Raw genomic sequence first — 6,332 nt, 5'->3', positions numbered from 1 at the left:
TTTACCGGAATACCGAGAGGGTTACCGGAACCCCCCGGGAGCTATTTGGGCCATAGTGGGCCTTAGTGGAAAAGAGAAGGGGCTGCCCTAGTTGGGCTGCGCGCCCCCCCTTCCCCTAGTCCTATTAGGACTAGGAGAGGTGGCCGGCCCCCTCCTCCTCTTTTCCCCTCCGAGGAATCCTAGTTGGACTAGGATTGGAGGGGGAATCCTACTCCCAGAGGGAGTAGGACTCTCCTGCGCCTCCCCCCCTTGGCCGGCCAGCCTCCCCTCCTCTCCTCCTTTATATACGGAGGTAGGGGCACCTCTAAACACACAAGTTGACACAAGTTGATCCACGTGATCGATTCCTTAGCCGTGTGCGGTGCCCCCTGCCACCATATTCCTCGATAATACTGTAGCGGAGTTTAGGCGAAGCCCTGCTACTGTAGTTCATCAAGATCGTCACCACGCCGTCGTGCTGACGAAACTCTTCCCCGACACTTTGCTGGATCGGAGTCCGGGGATCGTCATCGAGCTGAACGTGTGCTCGAACTCGGAGGTGCCGTAGTTTCGGTGCTTGATCGGTTGGATCGAGAAGACGTACGACTACTTCCTCTACGTCGTGTCATCGCTTCCGTAGTCGGTCTGCGTTGGGTACGTAGACAATACTCTCCCCTCGTTGCTATGCATCACATGATCTTGCATGTGCGTAGGAATTTTTTTGAAATTACTACGAAACCCAACAGTAACTCCATGAAAGCCTTCCACTTGATAGAAAGCAGCTTGCCATTGGTCATCCATGTCAGAGTCCTGTCGACATCCGTCCCAAGATGGACGGTGGCATAGAATTGAGCCACCAAATCCGCATCGAAATCCTTGTTGAATTGCATGATCCTGAGAATGTTCAGCTGAGTGCACATCTGAAGAGCTTCGCCAAAGTACTCCGGGTCCTTCTCCACAGCATCAGTGTCAATGGAGCGAACATCAACAAAAAGATTCTTCTTGGCCTTGATCACATCAAAGTAGATGGCAAACTGAAAACGGTTCCAGAACGGGCGGTTGACCAAAGTGGGTTCTTGGTCCACCGCATAGGGGTTGCGGCGACGCTTCTCCCAAAACTCCTTGTTGGTCATCTCAGTCACACTCTTCCCTTTTGGCATGTTGGCGGCTCGCTTCGATTGCTGAGGAGGTGTAGGAACACTTGCAGATGCACTTGTTGGAGGCGGTTGGGTGCTCGAGGAACCACCGGCAGGCTCTGAGGTGCGGTAGCATTTTGATGTGGCACGCCCGGGGTTGATACGGCGACCTTGCTGCTCAAAACGGTCATCACCTGGAGCCAAACACAAGAACAACGCGAACCAACCAGAAAGAACGAGCATAAGCCAACAAACTCAACAAAAGGATCAAGGTAAGGCAGGAAAATGATGGAAATTGGCATTCAGTGGTAGTACCGTGACCTGTCCGCGGTAGTACCGCTCGAGCGGTAGTACCGCCCCGAAGGGAGCGGTAGTACCGCTCTAGGTCAAGCGGTAGTACCGCTCCAAGAGGAGCGGTAGTACTGCTTGAGGCGGAGAAACAACAGTTTCATATAGCACGAGGCGGTGAAACAGCGGATTCTTACTACCGCAGTCAGATCCGGCACTACCGGCCTACCAAATTCAAAAATAATCCTACCAAACTCTAATCTAGATAGTCTAGTTGCCTTCTCCAACCAACTCAAGCCTAGATTTCGCCAAAAATCTAGAGATGCAACCACCATTGCCCCTAAGAAACAAGAACTAAAAGGAGACAAAATGAAAGAAAGAACGGGGGCAATACGGGCATCCATGGCAAGAGGACGAGGTGGGGATCGACTCCACCAAAGGAAATGGAGAGGGACGCCCTGGAGACGGAGATCTGCCGGAGCCCTCCCGCGGCGAGAGGAGGCTGGAGAGAGGAAGAGACAAGAGGGGCGAAGTGAATGGGTATGGGGGAGAAGAAACCTCCCCCTGCCCTGACTTAACCCCTGGTCCCGTCCCTCAGCGGTAGTACCGCGCTGGGGGGCGGTAGTACCACTTATAAGCGGTAGTACCGTGCACCACTAGCGGTAGTACCGCCCAGCACGCCACGGCAACTAAACAGACACGGCTTTAGCTCAACGAAACGACAAAAACAGCAAACACACCAGCAAACGACCGAGACACACCTCTTCACAAGAGGGCGGTGGCCGAGGCCACCTATGTTTGAGTCAAAAGGTATGGCACCGCGAAGATTTTAACCTTGGGCCCATGACCAAAACTCGCCTTTTAAGCACAAGTGCCATCAACAATGGCTAAAGTGAAAAACTTGATCAATTTATGCATAATGGGGGGAGGGAGAGTTCATTGAGAGAACAACACTCCCCCTATGTCCATGCCTACACCTAAACTAGACAACAAATTGAGCGAGGTAGGGTGTGCACGGGTTCAAGCCACATTGCTCGAATCAATGATATTTAGCTCATGCCTTAACTCGCGAAATCTTGCTTCATCCAAGGGCTTTGTGAAGATATTTGCAAGGTTGTCATGAGTGTTGACATAGTTGAGCTTGATCTCTCCTTGCCTGATGTGATCCCGGATGAAGTGATACCGAATCTCAATATGCTTTGTCTTGAAGTGTTGCACTGGGTTGAGAGAAATCTTGATGGCACTTTCATTGTCACACCAAAGAGGCACTTTTTCACAAGTGACACCGTAATCCTTTAAAGTTTGCCTCATCCATAGAAGTTGTGCACAACAACTACCGGCGGCAACATACTCCGCCTCAGTGGACGAGAGAGATACACAACTTTGCTTTTTGGAAGACCAACTTACCAAAGAGCAACCAAGGAATTGGCACCCTCCAGAAGTGAACTTCCTATCCACTTTGTCTCCCGCCCAATCGGAATCCGAGTACCCTACAAGCTTGAAGTTTGATCCTCTTGGGTACCATAAGCCAAAGTTTGGGGTATGAGCCAAATATCGAAAGATTCGTTTGACCGCCACATAGTGACTTTCCTTAGGTGCGGCTTGAAACCGTGCACAAATTCCCACACTCAACATGATGTCCGGTCTAGATGCACAAAGGTAAAGCAAGGAACCAATCATGGAACGATATACCTTTTGATCCACCACTTTACCATTGGGATCTAAGTCAAGTTGGCACTTGGTGGGCATTGGAGTGGGCCGGCTTGACGTCACTTAGCTTGAATCTCTTGAGCATGTCTTGGGTGTATTTGGATTGATTGATGAAGGTTCCTTCTCTTCTTTGCTTCACTTCGAACCCTAGAAAGTACTTCAACTCTCCCATGGAAGACATCTCGAACTTTGAGGTCATGAGAGCGGCAAATTCCTCATTGAAAGCTTTGTTAAGAGAACCAAAGATAATACCATCAACATATAATTGGCACACAAACAAATCCCCTTTGACCTTCTTAGTAAAAAGAGTGGGGTCGATTAGCCCAACTTCAAAACCACGGTCTTGTAACAACTCGGTAAGGTGGTCATACCACGCACGTGGGGCTTGTTTAAGGCCATAGAGTGCCTTATCGAGTTGATACACATGATCGGGAAAGTAGGGATCCTCGAACCCGGGGGGTTGCTTGACGTAAACCAATTCATTAATGGGACCATTAAGAAAAGCACTCTTCACATCCATTTGTTGTAACTTAATGTTATGATGAGAAGCATATGCAATCAACATGCGAATGGATTCAAGACGAGCAACGGGAGCAAAGGTTTGACCGTAGTCGATACCCTCGACTTGGGAGTAGCCTTGTGCTACCAAACGCGCCTTGTTGCGAATGATAATCCCATGGGCATCTTGCTTGTTCTTGAATATCCACTTGGTTCCAATGACATTATGGTTCCCCGTTGGCCTTGGCACCAATCTCCACACTTTGTTGCGCTCAAAGTTGTTAAGTTCTTCGTGCATGGCATTGAGCCAATCCGGATCTTCTAGCGCCTCATAGACCTTGTGGGGTTCCACACAAGAGACAAACGCGTGATGCTCACAATAATTTGCTAATTGTCTATGAGTGCTTACCCCCTTTCTTAAGCTTCCAAGCACATTCGTCATGAGATGATCCTTGGTGGAGAGCTTGGAAGCAACCTTGGCGGCACGACGCTCTAATTCCTCCTCGGTGGTGAATTGAGGAGCGGTTACTTGATCATCTTGAGCGCCGTCATGAACTTGTTCTTGATCTTGAACTTGCTCGGGAGAGAGAACTTCACCTTGGGCATCACTTGGTGTGTCAACACCGTCTTGAGTATGATCTTGCCCTTGGTCTTGTTCATGAGGTTGAGGGCCTTCACTTTGTTCTTCGGAAGCGTGTGGGCCTTGGGTTGGTGATGGCTCCACTTGGGTGGAGCATTGTCCTTCTCCTTCGGCCATAAGGGGTTTCTCAATGGGTAGGATGAAACCAACACCCATTCTTCTTATGGCTTGAGGAGGAATTTCATCACCTACATCACAAGTGCCACTTTGCTCCACTTGGGAGCCATTATTCTCATCAAACTCCACGTTACACGTCTCCTCAATAAGTCCCGTGGATTTATTGAGGACACGGTAAGCATGAGAGTTTGTAGCATAACCAACGAATATGCCCTCATAAGCTCTAGCCTCAAATTTAGACAACCCAACACCTTTCTTGAGAATGAAACACTTACACCCGAATACCCGGAAGTACTTGAGGTTGGGCTTGTTACTGGTGAGTATCTCATATGGGGTCTTGTGCAAGCCCTTGCGGAGGTAGAGCCGATTGGATGCATGACACACGGTGTTGATGGCTTCGGCCCAAAAGTTGTATGGAGACTTGAACTCCGCCATCATGGTCCTTGCCGCATCCATCAATGTCCGGTTCTTCCTCTCCGCAACACTGTTTTGTTGAGGGGTGTATGGTGCAGAATATTGATGCTTGATTCCCTCATCACTAATAAATTCATCCAAGGTGTAGTTCTTGAACTTGGTGCCGTTGTCACTTCTTATTGTCAAGATCTTTGCATTGTGTTGACGTTGTGCTTCATTTGCAAAGTCAATGACGGTTTGTTGGGTCTCGCTCTTCCTCTTGAAGAAATACACCCATGTGTACCTTTCGTAGTCATCCACAATCACCAAGCAATACTTCCTACCTCCAAGACTACCGAAGGATGGGGGCCCAAAAAGATCCATGTGAAGGAGCTCCAAGGGCCTCTTTGAATAAATGATAGTCGTGGGAGGGTGAGCCTTCTCATGTAGCTTTCCTTCGATATAGGCACTGCAAGCACGATCTTTAACAAAGCTAACATTCGTTAGTCCACGGACATGGTCCCCCTTGAGAAGACTTTGCAAAGATCTCATATTAACATGGGCTAAACGGCGATGCCAAAGCCATCCCACATCAACTTTAGCCATTAGGCATGTCGCGGTCTTAGTGGGTCCCTCCAAAAAGTTAATCACATATAGACTGTTCTCGACATGCCCAACAAAAGCTACTTTAAGAGTCTTGCTCCACAAGAGGGCCACGGTATCGATATCAAAGAAAGTGGCAAAGCCCATGATTGCAAGTTGACGAACGGAAAGTAAATTGTATGCAAGGGACTCAACAAGCATGACCCTCTCGATCGTGAGATCATGAGAGATGACCACCTTGCCAAGTCCCAATACCTTAGAGGATGAGGCGTCACCCCACTCGACATTGGTGGGCATAGATGGAACTTTGTGCATGTCCACCACCAAGTCCTTGCTTCCGGTCATATGATTTGTAGCTCCTCTATCGAGCAACCATGATCCATCTCCAGAAGCAAACACCTACAAGAGATCAATGCTTGGTTTTAGGTACCCATTTTGTAATGGGTCCTTTGATGTTAGTAACAAGGGTCTTAGGAACCCAAATAGACCATTCAATGTACTCATGAAGAGAACCAACAAATTTGGCATAAACATGCCCATCACTAGCACGACATAACACATAAGAAGGATTAAAATCGCCGGCTTTGTTGGGAGGGATGACATTGCCCTTCTTGACATTGTTCTTCTTCTTCTCCTCGGGGGCACTCTCTCCCTCCCTCACAAAGGTTTGCATGAGGGGAGGAGGTCGTTTGGTCTTGTCATTCGTCTTCTTGTTCTTGGAGTCGGGCACGTACCCAACCCCTTCCTTGGCCACACCTCCATTTTGGTTGATCAAGAGATCGTTGAGGTTCTTCTTGCCTTGTATGCAAGTCGTAATACCTCTCTCAAGTTGCTACTTCAACTTAGCATTTTCCTCAGCAAGTTGTATATGCTCACAACACGGGTTAGTAGCATTTGCATTATCAATTAAAACCATATGAGGAAAAGTTGCTTTCTCCTTAGTTAGCTTCACTTGGAGTTGATCATGA

The sequence above is a fragment of the Triticum aestivum genome, chromosome 5A (assembly GCF_018294505.1).
Source record: "Triticum aestivum cultivar Chinese Spring chromosome 5A, IWGSC CS RefSeq v2.1, whole genome shotgun sequence".
NCBI classification, from domain to species: Eukaryota; Viridiplantae; Streptophyta; class Magnoliopsida; order Poales; family Poaceae; genus Triticum; species Triticum aestivum.
This window is presented reverse-complemented; position numbering follows the sequence as displayed.